Raw genomic sequence first — 24,047 nt, forward strand, 5'->3', positions numbered from 1 at the left:
CAATCATCACGGCTGTCAGCCCTTCGAGACCTTCTAAACGAAGGATATTGTCTAGGTCACCAAAAATGTTGTCAATCATCCAGGATTAATTTTTCTTCATTTAAGACAGAATTCATAAAGAGGCAAATAATACCAATCAAGGCAAATTTTGTTGCACTTAAATATGAACACAGGAAGATAATCCATGGAGAAGGGTTCTCTGAGAGAGTGTCAGATATAATCTTTGTGATCTTGGACTGCACCAGTCCGGGAGTTTTGAATATCTCTCATCTGATCCTTGCTCTTGGCTGGTGACTCATATTTGGTACAAAGATTTGCTTATGCAGATCAAGTCTGTTTGCACTTGACATGTAGAAAGGTGACGGGGGCTTTTCTGTCTGTATGACAGTTGTAGGAAAGTCTGAATTCTGTGTAGAAATCTTGTGCTTTCGAGACCCAGTTGTCTGTGAACAAATCCTGTAGGAACAGTGCATGCCAGAGAAGGAGGCTTTGGTGGTGAAGTCTCGTGCTCACTAATTGAGCCTTGGGATCTACCATCTCATCTATAGCAAAGACAGCAAAACCAAGGATACACACTGGTTTCGGTTTGTTCAGGGCCACTTGTTAGGAGCAAAGAAACAGAACCCCAAGAAAAACAAGTATCTTACCTCTTAATTCAGGGCTCTTTCCTCTAGCTCCACCTCTGCTATGAGCAGGCCCATTGCAGCTGAGCCTAAAAGAGAAGCACATTCAGGCAGAAGGCTCCCAAACCAAGGAACTCTCCTCAAGGTCTGCAGAACAGTTGCCTACTAGCCAAGAAGCTCAGAAAGAAATATAGATTACTTAGTGTTTAGCGCTTTGGTCCATATAAGGCTAGATTACACACACACACACACACACACACACACACACACACACACGAGAGAGAGAAAGAGAGAGAGAGAGAGAGAATATCTGGCAGGTGACCAGCTCTGTCAGTCCATCCTCTTCCTCTTCCTGCCTGGGAGTCCCACTCGTAACAACAACAGCAGCAGCAGCCAGAGGAAAAAGGGTTTTATGAACATAAAAATAAACAAACTTTCTATTTTTATCAGGGCCACAGCTGTGGGAGCCTCATTCTTTGCTTTTAGCTGTAGCATTCCAAGGGAGCACAGGCAAGATTGTGTGTGTGTTTGTGTGTGTGTGTGTGTGTGTGTGTGTGTGTGTGTGTGTGTGTGTGTGTATGTGTGTGTGTGTCAGGGCAGGAGGGGGGTGGTATAAAGAAAGTAGAGGCAGTCAAGCTGAGAACCAAGTTTTCCATTGCTGAATTTCATTATATGCACACCACAGAAACCAATGTCCAGCCTGGAAGTCTCTGGAGTCTGCAGGTCTGGAAAAACTGGAGCATGTCCACCAGGAAGCTCGCCCTGCGACTGGACTATTCTCTGGCCATATATAGAAGTAATCTTTCGCTTACATGTTTTTTAGGAGCTGCAGAAAACTAGGTTACTTAGTGATTCCATTAAAGAAGTGGACGATCAGCTGAGAGATGCTTTCCCTCCTCACTCAGGCTCTAAGTGGAACCTGTGTGAGTCTCACAGGCACCCTGATCCCACATCTTCCCTGTGGACAGTAGAGGCAGACATCTCTGACCCAGCCCACTGACATCTGGCAACATCAGGAATCTGAGAAACAGTAATACTGAATGGACACTGAGGCTAACTGGAGATGCAGCCCTGGAGGAGACTGGCTGCTGGAGAAGAGTGTTCCAATACAGAGGAAAGGCAGCGGAGTCCTTCCTCATTAATGTACATCTGTCTGAGGGACAGTGGGCTCCATGACTGGTTTCAGGAGAGACATTTTAATATTGTCCCTGCCTCCCTAACCCTAAACCACCTAAACCTATTTCCCTTTCCTACTTGTATCCTTTCTATGTGAGGTCCCAGTTATACTTTCGGTGTTTCCTAAGGACCCCCAAAAGCAGTACTGAGGAACAAAAGAGGCACATGCTTTGGGGATATATTTATAAGTGCATGAATAAGGTTATCACACTTGTCCATGTGCAGAGAAAAATCCTAAAGCTTCCTCGACTCAGCCTCGCAGCCAAGGATCTTCATTCATAGACAGATACTTACCAAGCAACTTACCTTTTGCCAGACACTGTCCTGCTTGCAGACTTACAGTTCAGTGGAGGGGGCATATAAACGGCCAGTTCCATTACTGTGGGGTAGCTATATGATGGAACAGCACAGAGAACAGAGGGATACGAAGGACCTGCTTCTACCTCAGTCTTGGGGAACCAAAGAGGTCCTGTTAGAAGATACCATAGCTGAGCCAGGAGGATAGAGACTCTGCAAAGGTCAGTATTTTCCCTGAAATGTTCCCCATGTAAAGATGGTTTCCCATGTTAAAAGAGAGGTGTTGATATATATATAAATTTTGCAAGCTGAGTGATGGTGTGTTGTATCTGTAATCCCAACACTTAAGAGACTGAGGCAGGAGGATAAACACAAGTCCAAGGTTAGCCTGAGCTACAGAGTGAAACAGTCTTAAAAACAAAAGCAAAAAAGAAGGAGGAAGAGGAAGAGGAAGAAGAGGAGGAGGAAGAAGAAGAAGAGGAGGGGGAGGAAGAGATGAAGGAGGAGGAGGAGGAGGAGGAAGAGGAAGAAGAAGAGGAGAAAGGAAGGGAGAGGGAAAGGAGAGAGGAGCGAAGGAACAGAGGACTTAGCCTTGGTGTTTCAAAGTTAGCTGGTGTCTACTACCTAGTAACATTTACCACATTTCTCAATCATACATATGAAATAAGTCAATTGCTGTAAAATCTTAAGAGAAGAGGGCATCATAATTTATGTAAATATAAACTTCCACAGCTAGTAATATAAATCCTAGAATTTGGGGGTTGGAAGAAGTCACAATGAATCCTCCCTTGAAATAGAGCAGTTCCTCTACAGCGCCCCCCAGGGGCTCATTTGGCTTCTGCATTAAGTGCTTCAGATGTGGGAATTCCTCACTGATCAAAGAACTTATTAGTATTCATTACTTGGTCTTAAAGGCATAAATTAGTACTGGCAACATAGCTCAGCTGGTGGCCCCAGGACCATATGGTGAAAGAGAGAACTGGTTGTCACAGATGTCCTTTGACCTCTACACTTAGACTGTGGCATGCCATGCCATACACAAATACATACCACACACATACACACACTAAATAAATAATTTATAGATAAATATAGGCAGAAGCTAGAATATATGATGTCCTTGCCACCTGCTGAAGTTTCTGAATTCAGTCTCTCTTCATTCAAATAAACGCTACAAAAAGTCACTAGATTTACACACACACACACACTGTCATTTTTTAAGAGTAGTAAGTTTATTATCAAAAATCTGGACTGATTTTTGATAATACTGCATACATAGAAATTCTAACTCTAATCTCCTTCTAAGGGGACTAGAATAACCTATACCAAAATGCTACAGTACTTATTTGGGGGTAGCAACATTATGGCTAATGCTTTTCCTTCCTAATTTTAAATCTTTCAGTGGGGGTTGGGGGGGAAGTCTTGCCATGTTTGAACCATCTTAATACCATCTTTGTTCACATTCTGCCCAGCCAGAGGCCTCTCACTCGCTGCATTTTCTGATTCTTTTGTAGCTCTATATTTTGGTCAACCCACCTTTATTAAGAAAATTTCTATGAGTGTTCCAGCCTTATTGCCTTTAAATCCAAATTATAGAGTGTAACCTTTCATTATAAACAGTTTTCTACTGATGCATAGTACAGACCTTGGCACAAAGAAAGCAATACATCACCAGCAGTTAAAACTCACTCCTACAACCTGGTAAACGAGGGCTCTCTCCTCTTTTCTTTTTTCCAAGCCCTTCCTTTTATCTGTTATGAAAGAGCCAGCCTGGGGACAGGAAGTTTGTTTGTGGCAACATTGATGTTCTGAGTCACTAAAGTAGTCAAGGAAGCAAATTTCAAAGCCAAGGTCTTTTCATGGGCCCTCGGGGCAAGAGGCTTGAACAACTTCAGTCTCAGGTTGAAACCTTCGGCCACAACAAATGTGCAGGGCAGAGTTAGCTGGGGTTTCCCAGGGATCTCTCCAACTAAAGTGACAAGAAATGTTCTATGTGCTCTCTGTAGGCTTTGGGGCCCACACACTGTGGGCTCACTCAATAAATCAATAATTAAACCCATCCCCACAAGAAGAGCAGGTGACAAAGGAAACCAGGAAAAGGGACAGCATGAAAACTCTGTGAACTCTCCTGCTCTGATATGCCCGACATGAGAATGGAATCCAGAAGCCAGCTGTTTACATTAACAAAGCCAACACTGAATCCAGCAAAGGGCTCCAGGCAGCAGGGCAGTTTGCTCACAAAGCCTGCCCATCTTGCTGTGAAAACAGCACTGGGCTACTATGAACCAGATACTGGGAATGAAAACTGAGCCCCTTAGTGCCCAGAAATTCAAAAAACACCCCCTCGGAGTCACCCTTATTCTTCAGGAAGTGGGGCAGAGTGATGTTTTCTATAACACTAAAGAAGGCATAAAGTCCATGGGGCACAGGGGTGGGGGACAGCGGGGAGATCACTGGGTAGGGGACAATGAGTTAATTAGATGAGTGTGCCAAGAGTTTCCTTAACTCCCCCACCACTGCCAATGCCACAATTTGGCACAGTGGCAGTGAAACATTTTAGCCCAGAATCCTCCATGTAGCAGTGAGGACACACTGGGTGACACACTAGAAATTATTCCTGAGAAAAGTATATCCTTAGTGTGTTCCTTCAGAGAAGCTTTCAAAATTCCAGTCATTTGTGTCTAAATTTAATAATTTAGAAGGAAAGTTTGATAGAAATATAATTGCCAGACATACATATAATAAAGAATCCAGCCGGGCGGTGGTGGCGCACGCCTTTAATCCCAGCACTTGGGAGGCAGAGGCAGGCGGATTTCTGAGTTTGAGGCCAGCCTGGTCTACAAAGTGAGTTCCAGGACAGCCAGGGCTATACAAAGAAACCCTGTCTGGAAAAACCAAAAAAAAAAAAAAAAAAAGAATCCAGAGGCATATTCAAAGTCTTTTCAAATGCTGATAGCCAAAATGAAAGAACAACATGTTTTAAATGAATAAGACTTAGGTAAAAAGAACAGTCTTGTTGCCTCTAGGAAGCAGAGGCTACAGAGACTATAAGACTGGGAGGGAGCATTGGACTCAGATCTAAGCACTTGGGAGGCCAGGCCTCCTTTGGCTATAAAGACCAGAGGTCCATACTGTGGGTCCACCTTGAACTCCTCAGCACTTGGTGTACTTCTTAGCTTTTCTCATCTCTCTCTTACGGTTCTGCCATTCGCAGATCTGTCCAAAGCTTTTCAAAATCTACTTACATTGCCAGCTTGGGCCACCTCTGGGAAATAATCCCATTCCACAAATTCATTACCCACTGTGTGAAATATTATTTTCACCAACTTGTCCTGAACTTGCCTTCCTCGGAGGCTGCTGCATTTCAGGATCCGAGGAACAAGTCTGTGCTCATCTTACGGTTTCATCATTTCCCTAACAGCCTTTGTCTGGCTACCCAGCCCTTCTGCCTTCTGCTAGCCCTGCTTTTGTCTCTCCCAAGCCTGTCCAACTCAGGAACTTTCCCAGAACCGTATGTGGCCAAGGGTAGCTCTACACGCAGACCAGCACAAAATCATAAACTGCTTAAAACACTGCGGGGTGTGGGTGGTTTTTTATTTCAGTCTCTTCATGAATGCTGTAGATTGCATTATTGTGTCGCAGTGGTAAGAGGCTAGACATGACTGAGCCTCACAGAGCGTTGCAGGCAAGAATGTACCCGTTTTAGGTGATAATAATGTAATATTCCCTGTTAAGTATTCCCCACACTAACTGATCCCTTTTGTTTTTGCTGCACAATACTGTTCTGATTTTTGCACTCAGAATGTGTGACCTGATGGAAACTGTCTCCCGCAGATGAATCCACACTGGCCAAAACCGCCATTGACCTGTCAGAAATAGGACATTACCAAAAGAGCAAGTGTAGTTAGTCTTCACCTTCAACACAGGCTGAAATGTGACGTTTAATATCCTGTGTGTTCCCACAACACCAGGGAGGAAACCCACAGGTTTTGTCTAAAACACTAATATGGAACCAGAGCTCATCCATCAGGTGCTAAAGCTAGGGAGGGGTGGTCACCCAGGAAAGGGCTTTAAATTTCCAGTCTTGGTTCACAAATCTGCTATCTGAGGGGTTTTTGTTTCTTAATTAGATGTGTTAATGTTCCATTTCACTCCACTTAGAGTCCACCCACCTCTTGACTGCCTTCAAAAATCCTAACCCCAAACAAGAAACTAATGAGGATTTAAAAAAACAAAAAACAAACAAACAAACAAACAAAAACACCCCGGCAACAGCATTGTGGTTGCCTGGGGCCGTTCATGAGTTCATAGGAGTTGAGATTTCACTGCCAAAGGGGAGAAACAGTGGGTGGGTGCTCTGACTTGCTTTTTCATAAGGGATGCGTCATCTACCCAGAAGGAAAACCTGCTGGCCAGATGCTCACTCCTTTGTTCGTACCTTAGACGATTCCTTCCTCACTGCGTGTCAGAACCTCAATAGACCCCATAGCCTTGGCAATTCAGTGACAGCAAACCCACCATTCTGCCATCCAGTAGGTCCCCGATTTGTCTGCTGCAAAGCCACTGGTGCTCAGAAGGTTCTAGACTTTTATTGGATCTGTCTTCCTGTGAACTAAGACAGCATTTGAGTTGCTGCCCTACAGATAAGCATCTGGCTTTTTTTTCCATAAGTAATAGCCACACTCTTGAAGAGCTGAGCTCATGATGGCTGCCTTAGGTTATTCATTTCTCGGTGGTGGTGGTGGTGGTGGTGGTGGTGGTGGTGGTGGTGGTGGTGGTGGTGGTAGTGGTGGTGGCAGTGGTGATGGTGGTGGTGGTGGTGGTGGTGGTGTTTCTGAAAAGCAATGTGACTGTCACCTCAGCCTGAACCCGTCAAGAAAGTTGTTCAGGAAAGTATTTTCCACTGTCTTCCCTCTGCTCAGCAGGTGCTAACCCAGACTTGCCCGTGAGGCCAGCTCAAGAGAAGAAGTTGTCCACAGAAGCCATTCTCTCTCCTGATGAAGTGGTGATGACAGACAGGCTGGACTAGAAGTATTCAGACTCGGATCTCAGCTCTACTATATGGTAGCTGTGACCTTGCAGAAGAAAGTTACTTCCCATCCTCAAGGGGGGAGAGGCGGCCGGCAAATTACATATCACACAGGTCAGGTGTCAGACAGGACAATATACTGTTTAAAGCTGTAGGTCCTGGAGACTCAGTCTCCAATCACTGGGTTTGCACTTATGGTTTCCTGTCATTCCCCAAGCCTGTCTTCCTCCAGCTCCCCTGCTCCATTAGACCCTAGACTGCTTCTTTGACTCACCAAGGAAGACTTCCATCTAATGCTAAGTTGTTGGTGGAATCCATGTATAGCTATCTCTTGCTAAAACTGTCTTCTTTCAAAACCCGACCTTTCCCCCCACCCACCCACTTAGCCATACTATCTCCCCACCTGATAGCAGATCTCTTGGACCATTCTTCTTATTATCATTCAAACCTAGATCTATGCATAATGACACATCCCTTTAATCCCAGCAGTCAAGAGGCCTATAGCCCAGCAGATTTCAGTCTGTTTCTACATTGTGAGTTCCAGGCCTGCCAGGGATATATAGTGAGTCTTGGTTTCACAGGAACAACAACAGGTCTAGATCAAGTTCTCTCTGAGATTTCTGGGGAAAATCTCTAATTAATCTGCCTTTGAAAGAAGACCACAGGGCCACCTAACTATTCTTGGCATTTCTGGATGAGTGCTAGCTTTTCTCTTTGGCCTTTCAACCCAGAGCCAGCTGGCTTCTCTTGAGTAAACAGGAGCAATCTTGTTTCTCAGTTGTGACAGTTTTAATTCAGGCACCCAATCATTTTAATTCAGGCACCCAAAGGCCAAAAGACCCTCTGGTTCAGGCACAGCCACTGGAAAGCAAGCTCCAGATCCGCACCTGACACCGTCAATCCAATGGGTAGAATCTTAGGTCCTTATCGTGCCAAGATCTCCCAAGGTGATTCTGGGGAAGCCCCTAAATACTCCACAGCCGCTTTTGCCCTCATGCCTTCCCAATTTCCCTCCAGAAGCCTTGGAGGCACTGAGCTGAGTTAGACACAAGAAATTTGAATATAAGCACACAAGGAATAAATAAAATGAAAAGAGAGAACTCGTTTTGAAAACGTTTTTGAAGTTAGTTGTCCCTGTCTCCTGTGCTCCTAACATCTCCACGTAACTCCCATGGTGCACACACACAAAGATACCTTGTGAGAAGGAGGCACCGGCACCGCAGCTTGCTCGCAGCTTGCTCTCCCTTAAGACAACCTAACCGTTTTCTTGGAAGGTGGCTTTATTCCACAGCACGGGGCTGTTATTTTTTCCTTAGGCCAGGGTGGGGAGTTTACACCCCTTGTCTCAGGGAACACTGGTACATCTGTGAGCGAAGTTGGCTCTGGCGTCCTGAAGGAGGCGTGCTCGGGGCGGAGGGGCAAAAGAACGTCACAGCGGGGCGGAGTGGGGACACTGGCCGGGAGACCCAGAGGAAGGACTGTGGCGTGTGCGTCCTAGTTTAAGGTACGGGTTGGGCTGGGGAGCGGTGGAGCCAGCCAGTCCGATTCAGGAAGTCGAGTTCCTGACCTCAGGAGCAGAGCTGGGTGCCCTGAAACCTCAGCCAGTGACGCAGGGGGCGCTTTCTTCCACAACATACGGGTGGCACCCACTGACCCGCAGCGCCGCCTCTCTCCGGGGACCTGGCGGTGGGAGGGAGGGACTGGAGGAGGGACCCAGACCTCACCCTTGTGCCCAAGTCACTTCAGACAGCACCGGAACAGATCCAAGGGTCCCGCCGCCGGGAGGAAGCCTTCCAGCGGACCCAAAGGTGAGTTTCAAAACTTTCTGCATCGCATTGTACTGTTGTTTTCAAAATACATTTGGGAGCTGCCCCTGATGCGGAAGGGGACTTTCCATAGAGAGAAATCCGCCCCAGAGAGAAGTGAGATAAAGGGGTTATTTCTAAGAAGCCTCTTGCACAGTTGCTTTCGTTCTCATTACTTTCCTCCTAGAGGTCTCTCAACTTCTTTCCGCTCCCGGCCTGCCACATGGGCTCCTCTGGAGTTTGGGGTGAAGTTCTCAGCTCCAGTTGACACCTGAAAAGGAGCAGACAGACACTGTCTCAACGGGCAAAATCAGCATTTGAGATGCTCCTAAAATCATACCAGCTGGAATTTAAAATAAAATCATTCTAAAGGAAACTATAATTTCAATGGGTCTTAGAGACTGACCAAACTGAAAATGTGGCACGGAGCCAAGGGGTGGGGTGAGATCTGAATGCTATTCTGAGTCTCCAGAGAATTTGTGTGACACATTTTTTTCCTGAACCTTCCCAACTCTCTAAATGGTCCTTGATCTTCTTCCCACCTATAAAGGTGGATTGGAACACGCAATAGGTCCTGTTTCCCTTCGTTTTGAAAGGCTTTGTGGGAATTATTTGGGTAATAGTAGTTAAGTGAATGATAGTTGGGTAGCTGTTGTTTTGAACACCAGTCCTGCCTATCTGAGGGAACCCAAGGCACTTGCCCTAATGTAACAGAGAACACCAGCCAGACATGAGAACCCGCAGGCCTGTTCTACCCAGGCTGCTCAAAGAAGAAGGATAGGTGCACAGCAATTCCAAGTCTTGCCTGCCAGAGCCATTGTGCTACATCTACTATTGGAAAGAGAATAAGAGCCTGAAGCTAATTTTAAGGAACCTTCATTCTGAAGTGCTGTTGGGGACCAAGAACAAGTCTTACGTTTACACAGTTGCATCTTGTTCTTAACCCTTTTGCAAAATTTATCAGTACCACCTAAAGAACCCTGAAACTGAAAGGTACTGCTACATTAAATGCAGCTGTGTCTTGTCTTGTTTTGTTTTTATGTAATTTGTTTTAGTTAAACTTTTATATGGGGGTAGTTTTGCAAGGCTCTCTCCTATCTTTGAGCTAAAATTCAGCTCTATCAAGCACTTAGTCTGATGTGTCTTCCCTTGGCCCAGTGCCTCCCTTCTTCTGAAATTCTGCCTCCCCTTCTTTACCCGTGATACAGTTCTAGGAAAGAGGCCCATTACAAAACAATGTATGGTGCACTGTCAACACTCTGAGGAAGAGTCTAAAGCTGCAGGATCAAACCCAAGAAGATAATAAAGTCAGTGTGCTACTGAACCAGTTTTATCACAGAGGGGGGCACGTTCATTAGCTAAGCACTGCTATACCTACTGTGTGTTGGACAATGTACCAGGGCTGTGGAATCTAAGGCGATGATGTAGTGTCTGCTGTCAAAGAGCCTCCAGACTGGCAAATAGATGCTAAGAAACAAACCAGAGTTCAGAACAACGTGCATCATATAATAGTAACAGCGAAACCACACAAAGGATGGAGCAATGGTCGTCTGGGAAGACAGCACTTCAGAAGTGGTGCATGATCAGGATCTTGAAAATGACCAGCATTTCCCAGGGTAGAGGTACTGTGGGCAAAGGAAAAGGCTTTCACAAAGTCAGTGCAGTTTGAGGAACAGCATGGAATGGGAATATATCCTCTCCTGCCAAGAGCGGGATGTCTTTTTCCAGCCATACTAAGCCATTATTAGGTAGTGGAAAGGTCCTCTCAGATTTGTGTTTGGAGAAAGTTACTGTCCAGATGAGGGAAGAGGAGAGAAGAGGCAGGGGAGCTATATGGACACACGAGCAATGGAGACTGAGAGATGCGGGCTAAGGAGATAGCTTATGTAAGGCCTTCCTGGGACACCTGGCAGAGGAATTCCTAAAATTGTGAATTCTGGATTAATGGTGCACAAGTGTGACCTATCCATTTAACTAGGTGAGTGAATCTCTAGGAATCACTCCCTCACTTTAAACCAAGGAGGAGGAATGTCTAGCTCTAGGAATGAAAGATCTTCTAACACCTCTCCAGAATGTTAGTTACCAGACCTGTGTGAAAGACTTGTCTTCATTAAAATGAAGAGAACAGCCTGATGAGACTGCTTGCAAACCCTGGCAGAGTTACTTTCAGATCTGGATGCCAGTGCCTACATCCAGATCTTATGTACTTGGCATAGGGGCAAAAAACAAAACAAAACAAAAAAATAAATAAAATAAATAAAACAAACAAAACCAAAACAACAAAAACAAAAACCAGCCAGACATGTGTGTGAGCTCAGTACCTGACCTGACCACTTATCAATTGCCCTTGAACAAACTTTGACTCACTCAACTTCCTTTCCTTCGTATTTAAAACAGATAATTATTACACACCAGGGCAGTGGTTAGAATCAGAATTCAACTGAAAAAGTAAGTACATTTAATGTGCTACATAAAATTTAAGGCTCTATAAAATGTGAGGGTTTATTATTATTGCCTCTTGAAGCTACCTAAACCACATGGTGTGTGTGCTAAGGACATAACGACATCATGGGTAGGTGGGTTTTTTTTTTTTTAATAAACTATTTTAAGGCAGTAATGACAAAGTCTCTTTGTCTTACCAGTTCTAAGCATAGTCTAGCCTCACCTAATCCGTCTTCTCTCCTACTGCTCAGTTTAAAGGGCCAGAGCCTAAAAAAGCAATGTTGTGGTAATATGTGAGCATGCAAGTTGATCACTACACAAGAACTTCTGAGGCTCGTGGAGCTAAAAGTAGCCAGAATTCTATCTGAGAGGTCATTGATGTACCAGGCTCGCAGCTGAGTTGATCCACAGGTGCCTATTCTAATCTTCACCAAGGAGGTATCAGTTTAATAGGTGGTTGTTCTAAATCTGGACATCAGTTATAGCTAGGGTATATTTGTGGTTTTCTCTCATCCTGACCAGTGAAGCCTGTATCCTGAAGAGATTCAGGTGTGTCTCATATTCCAGCTCAGTGGAGTTTGAATATTATGTCAGCATTAAGACTTTTAAGTGAACAGAGGCTGGTGATGAAGAGGAAGTAACATAGAGTCAGAGATTTCAAATGGAAAAAGAAATAAAAAAAAAAAAAAACCTTCTAGAGATGAACTAACCCTGCCCTTTCACTGCAAAGATGAGCAAACTGGGGTTTAGGAAGGGGAAGTGGGTGCCACAGTTATACAGCTGATTAGTGGAGAGACCAGAACCAAAGCACTACTTGAATACCCAATACCATCTGAGGTCGGGGTCACGTATAAGGACAAACACAGCACTCAAATGACAAGATTACAGTTCAAGGCTGAATCTTCTTGGAGTGGCTTCTAGGACAAACTCCAGATCTTGAAGAGACTCAGCTGCACCTTCTCTTTTATGAAAATATCCAAACTATCCCCTTCTCATCTGCTTCTGCAACCTCAATCTTTTAACTTTCCTTCGGAGTTTCCAAACACTGCTTGTGCAGGGAGACTACATACCGGTGCCTTAAGCTACTAAGGCCCTTCGAGGGTTTGCTCGAATAATCATGAAAACTGGTCTCAGAGATTAGTATGCATTTAGAGACCAGCAAGAAGTTTTCCTTCCTTATCAGATGCCAACACATAATTTGTTTGTTTGATGGGAAGGGTTTCAGGTGAGTAACTGTAGCACACAACACTGGTCGTGGTTACAATGAAAGACGGTGACAAGAGAGACCTTTTCCCTCTCTAAGCAGCAAAGGGACAATCTACAACAGACTCTCTGCAGGACAATCCCTAGGGCTACAAGCCAGGTCAGGTGTCTTTTCCCAACATTGTCCAATTGGTCTGAACAGAACACCATCTGGGGTGGTAGAGTAGACATTCAGTGTAGACTGGAAAGGGAAGCTGAGTTCTAAAAGGAACTGCACACAAACATGGGCTTTCTTTGTCATGAAGGTCTCAAGGGACCATGGCAGTGTCCAGGCCCAGTCTTCATGCCTGAACAGGGACTTGCTTCCATTATTGTATGCAGGCTGCCCCTGGAGTTTGTCTTTAAGAAAAGAAAGAAACCATAACCCACCCCCACATTTCTTGGCTTAAACTTGAAGAGACAAGTGTACTTATAACCCACTCCAGGCTGTCCCTCATTCCTAACTCAGAAACTTCCTCTCCATACAGTCTTTTTCAGCTAAGTTTATTTCTCTCCCAAAAGACTCTCATTTCAAGATGAACAAAAGCCCATAAGCAATTATTATCTTTAGGGTGTTTCTGTTTTTGCTATTAATAAAAGAAAGTTGGCAGAATATAGAGAAATACTTGGATAACTATGGCAGGACAGTTGTTTATAAGGGAACTTTCCGTAATCAGATTATTCTAACAGGGAAAAGGCTGGGGGTCATAGAGAGATGGGAGAGAGGCTAGGCCTAAAGGCAGGGGGCGAGGCAGTAAGAACTGGGAAGTTCCTTCAGTGTTGGTAAAATAAAGCAATAACACAAGACACATGCTTGTGTGAACCTAAGTGACATGTGACAGCGGCAGCCGTGAATAAGAGAATGCCAAAGTCTGAGTCAGAAGCATCCTTGTCTCCTTCCCAACCCAAGTAAGACATCAAATCTGTGCCCCTCTTCCTATGGTTCTTCACCTTTGGCTCACACACATAGATTCATGAGCGGGACAAAGTTCAGGCTTTCAATATCCTTTCTGCCTGTGGTCCTCAGACACCCACAGCCTTGGCTATGACTTGGTCCAGCCAGCCACTCATACACACTAACCTTAAGCCACATAGGGACTAGATGTAGTTGAAGTGACCTTCCCATGGAAACTGGAGTAAACAAATGCCCATCCAATCTTTTGGGGCTCCACAGAGCTTTTGTGTGGATACCAACCTCTCAGTAGTTTCTTCAGGGGGTCCTGATAAGAGTTTGAGGCACTCAAAGATAACAGCTATCGCTGCATCCTGCTCTCCAGATGGCCTAATAACACATCACAATATATTTCCGTTCTTCAGCTTCACACTAGGGAAGAATTCCAAAATGAACCAAGAGAATGTATCACTCTTAAATCTAGTCCTGCAGGCTTTCCTCTTGGCTCCCACCCTCCCTTCACTCTCTGCACTTTTCACTCCTAACCTAAAACATTACCTGCTGCCTGAGGCCCGCAGTCTGCTGAGCAGCAATTGCCAGCCTAGCACAGAGCAGCCTAGATGAAAGCATCCAGGCTGGTCACGTGGGTGACCCCCACCATCCAGAAATGAAGCCTTCACCAGAAAAGGAGGCATATTAACCTGCCACCCCACCTAGACACAGCCTGTTCGGAGATCTCCTGGCTTCCAAATTAGAAACTCAGACTCTGCCCTGTGGGATATTTGGACCAAAGCCTTCTCTGGGTCAGGAAGAAAGCAATGCCCTGCCAGGTGGTACAACATACAAGCTGACTTCCAATGACTGCATTCTTCCCAACAGGAGGATTATTTCTCTGGCCTCTCTGAGGAAAGAACCAGAGTTGTTAATTTATGGTGGACGGATGGCACCACTTTCCCATGGAAAGAATACCTCTCTTTCAGACTGCCTGGGCCAAGGGAGGAGACAGTTGCAGGACATGTGCCATACAGGGAAGGTCAGATGTTCCTGACTGACATTTTCCAGGAACAAGGGTTTAGTGTTTATTCCTTTAAGACAGGCCCAAGAGTGAAGGGAAAGCATCACTAATGTGTGTTCAGCATCGGATACTGGAGAGGGTGAATACCCTGAGAGATCTGTAACACTTTACACTTTTCAAATGACTAAGAATAATAGCTGCATGACCATTTGTCTTCAAGAAATTTTGTATCATCCCCTGTATCTTTTATTTTATCATTAAATGAACAATATGTAAAATTAACTGTTATAAAGTGAGTAGTTCAAAGGCACTTACTACCGTACGACCTACCACTCCTAGCTACATCCAAAGCGTCTTTAGTGCCTCCAGAGGAAGCTCTTCAAGCAGCTTCTCGCTGTTGCTTGATGCTCCCAGTCTCTGAAAAACACCAGCCTGTATTCCACCTCTGTGGACTTACCTGTTCCAGAAATTTCATAGATGTAGTATATGACAATCAATGACTGGCATTTTTCACTTGGCATGTCCTTGAAATCCAGCTGTGCTATGGCCTCTGCTGGTACCTGTGCTGTTTTATATCCCAATCTTATTCTGCTATGCATACACATTGTTTAATCTGTCCACTGGTTTGTGAACATTTGAGTTTTGATTATTGTGGGCAATACTGCTGGGAATATGTACATATAAGGACTTCCTTGACCCCTCCCTTTGTAGCTCTTTAGGGGTGCATGCTGAGAAGTAGGTTTGCTGAATCATATGATAAATCTATGTTTAGCTTTCTCAAGAATTGCCAAACTACTTTCCTTTTCTCCGTGACTTTAGTTACATCCTTACAAATTCACTGTGTGCCAAAGTATCCCATTGTGTGTGGCGTAAGTTTCCATGCCTGATCTCTTATTTGATTCCTTTGAGCTTAAATTTCAGTGGGGGCTATTTAAACCCAATGTTTTAGACATTATGGAGTTGTCTGGACTGTCTGTCTGGAGTTGTTTATGACTGCACAGGCATTTGTACCTCAGCCAGCAGGTATGGGAGGTACTAGCTTTATGGGAGGTCTAGAGTGTCTCCAAAAAGTAAGTGTCATTACACATGGTGGCACACACCTTTAATCCTAGAATTGAGGAATCAGAGGCAAGTGGATTCCTCTCTGTGAGTCTGAGGCTGACTCAATCTACCTCTTGAGTTCCAAACCAAACAGAGCTACATAGTGAGGGCCTGTCTTCCCCACCCATCCTCTGGATGGTATAGGAGCATGATTTTTGGGACCTGGTCCCTCCATGTAGCCCTGGATCTCCTGGAAACTTATTATGCAGACCAGGATGGACTCAAACTCACCAAAATATACCCGCCTCTGCCTCTTTGCCTCTCTGCCTCTCTGCCTGCCTCTCTGCCTCTTTCTGCCTCTCTCTGCCTCTCTCTGCCTCTCTCTGCCTCTCTCTGCCTCTCTCTGCCTCTCTCTGCCTCTCTGCCTCTCTGCCTCTCTGCCTCTCTGCCTCTCTGCCTCTCTGCCTCTCTGCCTCTCTGCCTCTCTGCCTCTCTGCCTCTCTGCCTCTCTGCCTCTCTGCCTCTCTGCCTCTCTGCCTCTCTGCCTCTCTGCCTCTCTGCCTCTCTGCCTCTCTGCCTCTCTGCCTCTCTGCCTCTCTGCCTCTCTGCCTCTCTGCCTCTCTGCCTCTCTGCCTCTCTGCCTCTCTGCCTCTCTGCCTCTCATGATGGGCTTAAAGCCATGTGCCACCATACACAGTGATCCTATCATCAGAAAGAAAGGAAGGAAGGAAGGAAGGAAGGAAGGAAGGAAGGAAGGAAGGAAGGAAGGAAGGAAGGAAAAGGAAAGGAGAGAGGAAAGTAGGGAGGGAGAGAAGGAAGTAGGGAGGGAGAAAGGAAAGAAGGAAGAAAGAGAGGGGGAAGGAAGAAAAAAAGAAAGAAAGCTCCTCTAGAACTGAGAAAGCATCTTCCCTAAGAGGAGTCTGTTTCTGTCCCTATTGTCTACATGTTCCCATGTGTCTAGGTCAGGGTGACACCTTTCTGGAACTTCTGCTACCAGCTTCTTTACTCCTGCCTTGCTAGCTCTCCAGACAGCTAACCACTTTCCTTGGAGCATAGCTGCTGCTTTGGGCTACAACAGAAAGATCCACTTACTCCAAGGCTTTCCTGCTCCTCCTGAATCCTGGTCCTATCTGTTCTCTCTTACCCCATGACCCAGGCATGACAAGCCTGCAAAGGTGTAGACTGATAGGCTGCTTAGTGTCCAAAGTGGGTGTCCTAGCCCCAGTGACAGCAACAAAGTCCTCACAGAGATACTCTGGGCTCCATTTTTTTCCATCTCCCAAAACTATAAATCGTTAGTCAATCCCTTTATCAACAACAAAGCATGTGTAAGCATCTTGTTCATGGTCGTACGAAACTAGGCTTTAGATGCCAGGAGGAAAAGGCCAGTGTTTTCGGGGAAAAGATAAGGGCAATACCTGTGCTTTCTGGAAGGCCACCATCATCCCGGCACTTTTAGGGAGGTGACATAGTGGCAAGGAAGGTCTCAACTAGCATGATCCCTGTGTTGTACAGGATTCCAAAAGCAAAATCAAGCCACTAAATCTTCCTTCTCTCACCCTTACCTGGTGGGAGCTATACAAGTGTCTGTCTTTGCTACATTCCTCCCTGGATCTGAAATGTGAAAGACATCTTTTCATGACACACACAGGAGTCACCTCTGTGGTCCCTCTGTATACTCCAGCTCCCTGCCCCAGAACCACAGCAGAGCTCACAGGATAAATCCTACTGGGAAACAGATGGACAAAGCTAACAGTCACTGAACATTTGCCCCTTGCCAGCACCATCTTAACTATAGTGTATGTATTTGATTATCTGATCTCCCAACACTAAGACAGAGTGTCTGTCTTCAACCTCCTTTTATAGCTGAAAAACATGGCCAGTGACAGGGGGCATGGGGGTGTCAATGGATATTTCATGTTCAGATAACTAGAGTTGGGGCTGGAAGGGCTGACCCAGGCTGTCCTCACTGAAAGAGAAACTCAGGCTATATAGGACAACAAACAGGGCAGTGTACTAACTGGAGAGCTGGAAGTGAGAATCACAGAAACCCCCTTTGCTGGGCACACCCATCTTACACACTTCCTGTCTCTCAGCTCACACCCACAGACTAGTCCAGGTATTCCCCCAAACCTCATTTGGTTTCCACAAACTTATGTTAAATATTGGCAATGTTGCTGTGCAAGCTCTCTCTCCTCCCTCTCCCTCTCCCTCTCCCTCTCCCTCTCCCTCTCCCTCTCCCTCTCCCTCTCCCTCTCCCTCTCCCTCTCCCTCTCCCTCTCCCTCTCCCTCTCCCTCTCCTCCTTTCTCCCCTTGGCCCTCTACTCTCTCTCCCTCCCTCTCTCTGTCTGTCTGTCTCCCTCTGTCTCTCTTTGTGTCTCTCTTTTTCTTTCCCATACCTCCCTCTGTGTGTGTTTGAGTAGGGGGTATAAGTGTGTTTAAGAAGGTAGGGGTGGGGAGGGTGTTTCTGAGGGGGTGTGTGTGTGTGTGTGTGTGTGTGTGTGTGTGTGTAGATATGGGGTGGGGAGGGTGTGTGTGAAGGTATGTGTGTGGGCGTGGAGAGGTGTGGATGTGTGAGGGAAATGTAGGAGTATGGGTTGCATGTATGTGTCTCTGTCTATATGGAGGTGGGAAATGAGAATCCCTTTGAACCAAACCAGCTTTAGTTGCTCAAGGCCTTTGTGACTGATCTAAAATCAGGATTACAGCAAACTTGTATGATGAGGTTGAGTGGGGGTTGGGGGAATACAGAAAACAACCACTGTTCACTCAAGCTTTTATACAGCAGTCTACTTCCTTGATCAAACAAGAAAAATATTTGAAGGTCTTCAGGCTTCGTGTGTCAGTGGTGTTCCCTCATCCCTGGGCTTCTAAGTCAGACACCTCATGACATATGGAAAAGAAAGTTTCCCAGTAGTCTCCTTCATAGGCCATAGCTCTGAGGAATTTCTGCCATGTGCCAGGCTGCTCCCTGGAATGCCCTGGGCATTTAAAGCAGCTGAAGAAAGGCCGAGGAAGAGGGAGGAGAGTCAGAGGAGGAAGCTGCTTGAGTATTGTCATAGTAACAGGGAGGTTGGAAACTTCCAGATCTGAGCTGGAGCCTAAGCCACCCTAACTGGATTCTTCCTCTGGGTCACAACTCATCTTGAGCAACCTGTCTTAGTTTTTCTCTTCCATCCTTGCTGCCTCGTGGTCTTACAGCTGCCCCCTCAAAGCTCACCTGCCTGGATCCTTCCATCTCTTCACAGAGATGATCTTGTCCTGCCTTGCCGTTCCCATAACCATTTGTTTAAACCCCCTTTGGGACACATAACTAATCCTGTCCTAGAGGGTGCTTCCCCTGTGCTCACCTAGTTCCCCAGTAAGAAACAAATTTTTAAACATCGTCTATCTTCAGTTCAGTTTTGAATCTTTTACCCATAGAGCTGGCAGAAGGTTTATTTGTTATCATGTAGCACTTCCTGGAAAGTCTTAGAAAAGAGAGATGTACTTCATGTATAGAGTGGGTATGATCAAGATGAAACTGAAACAAACTGCTGCACCACAGGGAGCAGAACCGGCAGCTCTAAGCTTCCTCAGCCTCGGCGATGTCAACAACACGGGCTCAGTGATGGAGGATAGAAGACAGCAGAGTCACTCTGTGAAGAATGGAAACAGACACTTTGTAGTAATAGCAATGGGTTAGTAAGATAGTACACACACACACACACACACACACGCACAGGCACACGCACATACGCACACGCACACGCACACACATGCACATACGCACACACGTCCTAGACTTAGTTTGTGTGGCAGCTGGAGCTACTATGTGAAATGTCACCAGTTTAAGAACACAGATAAGTCAAGAACATGAGCAGGCAGGGCTGTCCAACAACATGGGAGAACCCCCCCCCTTAAGTGATGTCATCTTAACATGCCACATAGTGTCCCATGAAAAGGCAAATGCCCACTGAGGCCTTTGCTTTCAGAGTCTACTCTGAGAATCCCAGGAATATCTTGGATCTGAGCAGAGGCCAGACAGCATCCTCCAAATGCAGAATATTGATATAGCAATTTTCGGGATTTTTTTCCTAAACATTTTCTTTTCTTTGACTACAGCTTTGTATGTGAACCTAGACATCAGTGTAGCTGAGCAACAGTCCCAGGTATATTAATAGGTAGAAATTTTGTCATGGCATCTTTGATAGCTGTGAGACCTTGGACAAGTCATTTAATTTCAATAAGCCTCAGAGTTTGCTCATCTAGAAAAGATGTCCATTCACTGACTTGGTAACAAAATAGGTCCCAAATACTGGGGAATCCCATGAGGGGAATGGATTCCATGTGGGGAGGAGGAAGAATGATTGGATAAGAAACTACCCTAATGTTGACATGGGCAGTGCCAAGCAGACAAGGACAGTACAGGGCACAGAGCAGGGATTCTAACCTTTAATTTGACTAAGAAAGTTTTTCTAAGAGGAACAAGGTTTTAGCTGAGACTTAGAAGATGAGTAGATAAGGAAATTGGTGGGTTTGGGAAGAGTGGTGGGATATAGATACAGAAGCTTGTGCGAGCCTGCAAAGCGGGAGAGGAACCCAGGTCTCAGTGTTTGAGAAAGGGAAGGCTTCGTAAACTTCCAAAGGGATTGATTGGTGGCCACTGCCTCTTCTCCTTATTGCTGCTGTTCAGGAGTTAGTGTAGTGAGGATAGCCTGTCTTCCTGTGTCTGCACAACAGCTTTATAGTTCTGAACAAACCCTTGTTCTTTATTCACCTGGGAAACAGGGCGAGCAATCCCTTTCTTTTCTACTTTACTGTGCACTGAAGGAAAAATGTTTGTTTACAAGATCCATTAAGGAATCCCTGAGCGTGTGATAACATAGGTGTACTGTTCCAGCACTAGGGAGGTTGAGGCAGGAGTTCCAGGTTGCAGGCAACCTGAGCTACGTGATGAGACCATTCTCCCTCCACCCAAAATTCCAAACATTGTAAGTGTAAGGTCTTAGTAAAATTTAATTTAACCATAAATAAACCCAAGCCCATTTGGGGGTCATTTCAAAGGTGAGATGTAAGTGCACTTGTGTTTTTAGTTCCCACGCCCTTATCTAAGTAACCAGGAGATAAATAACAGCTTCTTTCTTATTTGTCTGGTGATATTTCATTTCATGTCATAATCATATTTTTGTCTAAGGGATAAAGTACACAATTAATAAAGGGTTTTTTTTTTTCATTGTAACATATGTGATTACTCTGCCTACCTGGTGGTTGGGTCAGACTGCCATTGGCCCCCAGAGGTGGTTCCTTAATGCTGGGTAATCCTGAATTCTGGCAAGGTGTCCTTTCATTTATGAGGGACATTAGGTATGACAACAGAAACAGTTGTATTATCAGGACTCCTCTGTCCACTACTTCTGGAACCTTTGCAAAGCTCACTGCACTGAGCCTGTGTCAGGCACTCAACGTCTTCCCAGTGTCAGTTCCCATACTTTCAGGTTTCTTCCCTGCTAGCTCAGACTCAGACCCTTTGCACACTGCCTCTGTCCATCTGCCACAACTTCACCCTGTAGCTTTAATTCACCCCAGATCTCCTCCTCCCATCAGCATTCTCAACCCTCGTGTAAATTCAAACACGGGTCAGCACAGCCTCACTTCCTCTTGCCATCCCACTTTTTAGAATCTGAGCCCACATCTGTCTCTTTGATCCTATAGAACTCACACTGGGGTACCAGTGACTCTTCAGCATTTAGATACTACTTTTGGGGAACTGAGGATATAGCCCCTATGTAGCATGCCTGCCTAGCATCCATCCACAAACTTATTAAGTTTGATTCCCCCCGAGCAAAGCATAAAACCTGGCTTGATAACACACGCGTGTAATCCCAGCACTCAGGAAGGCCAATAATGGGTATCCCATGATGGGAGTGTATTCCATGTGAAAAGGAGAGCACATGATGGAATAAGAAGTCACCCTGATGCTGGCATGGACTGTAGCAAGAATATCGGGACAATAAAGGGCACAGAGCCGGGACTCTGACCTTTAATATGGCCTGGGAAGTTTCCCAAGAGGAACAAGGTCTTCACTGAGGCTTAGAAGATGAATAGGGTTTGGGAAGAGTGGTGAGGCACAGTAGAGGCAGGAAGGTCAGAAGCTCAAGGTCATCCTCTGCTAAGTAACACATTGGAGACCAGCCTGGGATACAGAAGAACTCTGGCTCCAAACAGCCAAACCTACTCTCCAGGACATTTTCGAATCACACAGAATTCACATGTACATTACTGTCTGGCCTTGGGGATTAATACTGGAGGATAAGTGAAGCCAGTGCTGTGATTATCTTCCTTGATAATGATAAGAAACATGAGGCTTATGAGGCAGCGGAACTTGACCTACCCTCTGGTGAAGCACAACAGGAATTTGCAGTGTTCTAAGGTTTATGAAGAAACTCCCTGATGATAAAAACCATGTCATGGCTCTTACCTCTCCTGCCCGTTAGCATATGCAGATCACATAGTAGATACTTAACTAACTCTGCTTGACATGCAATCCATATGCACTGACAAGGAAATAACTCAAATGGCATATTGCATCGACACAAGTAAGTATTGGCACTATGAGCTTCTTCAAACATAAAGAATGGTACTTGTAGTGCTATTCTTATTATAGGGACTCAGTAAACAGCCTAAGGTAGACTTGTAAGTATTCTCTAACCCACTGGCATCAGCGATCAACCAGAGGGCAGCCACTAGTGCAGTTCTTCTGCTCACGTGAAGAGCCCCACTGCCTCTCAGTAATGGATGCAATGTGCATGCCAGAACTTGTTCAACAGGGTGGACATGCTCTGTTAGTCCTTGAAAACACAAGAGTCATTGTGCACACAGGGACCCAAATTCCCATCATGGAGACATCAAGTAGGCCTCAGCTCCACTACCCTGGCAGGAAGAACTTCCCTGGAGTTAGGCAGACTGATGCCTACCCTTACATTCTGGAAAGAATGCAGGGAAATTCCCCACCTTTGGAATCAATTTCCCAAGTACTCTAGGCTACTCTGGCCCTGGGCACAACCAAGGAGTAACTGTTGTTGCTGCTCCTGTTGTTGTGTCATTGCTGTTGTTGCTACTGTGCTGTTGTTGTGTTGTTGCCCCTGTTGTTGTTGCGCCTGTTGTTGCTGTTGTTATTGTTTTTGTTGCTGCTAGTGTAGTTGTTGCTGCTGTTGTCCTTATTGCTACCCGTGTTGTCATGTGCCTCTATCTACCAGAACGATACCAATTTGACCCTGAATATTTAGTTGGTAGAAGCCAAGGTGTACACCATATGTATCACCTGCTTCATCTGAAGGATCTTGTGAGAAGGTCCTCACATCCAGTTGATAGTGTGTCTGTCTTTAGGGAGTACACAAAGATAGTGTGTCTGACTTTACGGAGTATACAAGTATCATCTAGTATTGTTAACACTGCTCCAAAGGATTGAGAGGAAAATCAGTCTGTGTCCCCAGTCATCTTCTAGATTATTCCCATGTTGGAGATAAAGAAACTGAGGCCCAGAACAACTGAGTGATTGCCCCACAACACATACTTAGTGAGTCATACCGACTGTCATGCCTCAGTCTGTGAGTTTGTGGCTCTTACACTTCCCATTAGCTAGATTTTGATTTTTGACTCATAAAAATTCACAAGAATATAAGTTAATGAAACCAGGGAGAAGTCAAAACCCAAGCTGGAAGCCTGGAACCCACAGATGTCCTATCATGGAGCTGACTGCTCAACTTGATAAGCACTACAAAATATTTCCCTCCCTGGCTGCTCTAAACCAAGCCTCATCCCCAGGAGCCATTCCTGCCTTCTATCAGGAGGAACAGACCTACAGTTCCTGCTATTCTCCTCTATTAAGTGTTCCCAAGCTCCTTCTATTCCTTCAAGACCCAGCGGCATGACAGTTGATCTAATAAGCTATGCTTCTGAGTGCCGAGGAGAGACAAAGTCTCTCGGGTGATATGCAACCTGCATAAAGCCCACCCTTGTGGCCACACCACAGAATGTCCAGGGATAATAAGGTCTGAGGTCCCTAGCCTCCCCCACCATCTGAAACATCTGGAACAAGTTGTAGATGAGGAGACGAAGGTGAGGATAAGTGTGCCTGCCCGGTTTCAATCCATCTTCTGTCTAACTATCTATACCTGCAATCAATTTTAGTTTATAAATCAGTCATGGAAAAACACTGACAGTAAAAAATAATAAAATAGAGTAATCATAATATACTGAAATAGTTTAACATATTTTATAGTAAAATTGCAAGCATCAGTACCTTCGTTATATGAGCCCATTATTAAGTAAAAGTTATTTGAACATAATATCCCAATACCTGGGCAGTTAATCTTGTAACCCAGGAAGCTACTAATGGGGTAACCGATAGGTAGTATATACAGTGTTCATTTCCTGAGCAGTACAAACTGGCTGGTGCAAGCTGTCATGACAATTCTCAGAATGGTGCACAGCTTAAAACCGC

At 45.3% G+C, this 24,047-nt stretch overlaps 2 protein-coding genes across 4 annotated transcripts in view; one reads left to right on the top strand and one right to left on the bottom strand.

Annotated features, from left to right (window-relative positions):
• Positions 1–6,814, bottom strand: part of LOC143443705 (uncharacterized) — a 162,997-nt gene extending 156,183 nt beyond the window's left edge. The window contains exon 1 of the mRNA XM_076941448.1: positions 648–6,814. The gene's annotated coding sequence lies outside the window, so the exon portion shown is untranslated. The remainder of the gene's footprint in view (positions 1–647) is intronic.
• A 1,732-nt stretch (positions 6,815–8,546) lies between these two features.
• Kiaa0040 (KIAA0040 ortholog) overlaps positions 8,547–24,047 on the top strand; it is a 35,392-nt gene continuing 19,891 nt past the window's right edge. For 2 of the 3 annotated variants that reach the window (XM_076941450.1, XM_034513294.2), the window contains exon 1: positions 8,591–8,933. The gene's annotated coding sequence lies outside the window, so the exon portion shown is untranslated. Of the gene's footprint in view, positions 8,934–24,047 lie in introns of all 3 variants that reach the window. The other variant, XM_076941451.1, reaches the window with a different exon arrangement.

The sequence above is a fragment of the Arvicanthis niloticus genome, chromosome 10 (assembly GCF_011762505.2).
Source record: "Arvicanthis niloticus isolate mArvNil1 chromosome 10, mArvNil1.pat.X, whole genome shotgun sequence".
Taxonomy (NCBI): domain Eukaryota; kingdom Metazoa; phylum Chordata; class Mammalia; order Rodentia; family Muridae; genus Arvicanthis; species Arvicanthis niloticus.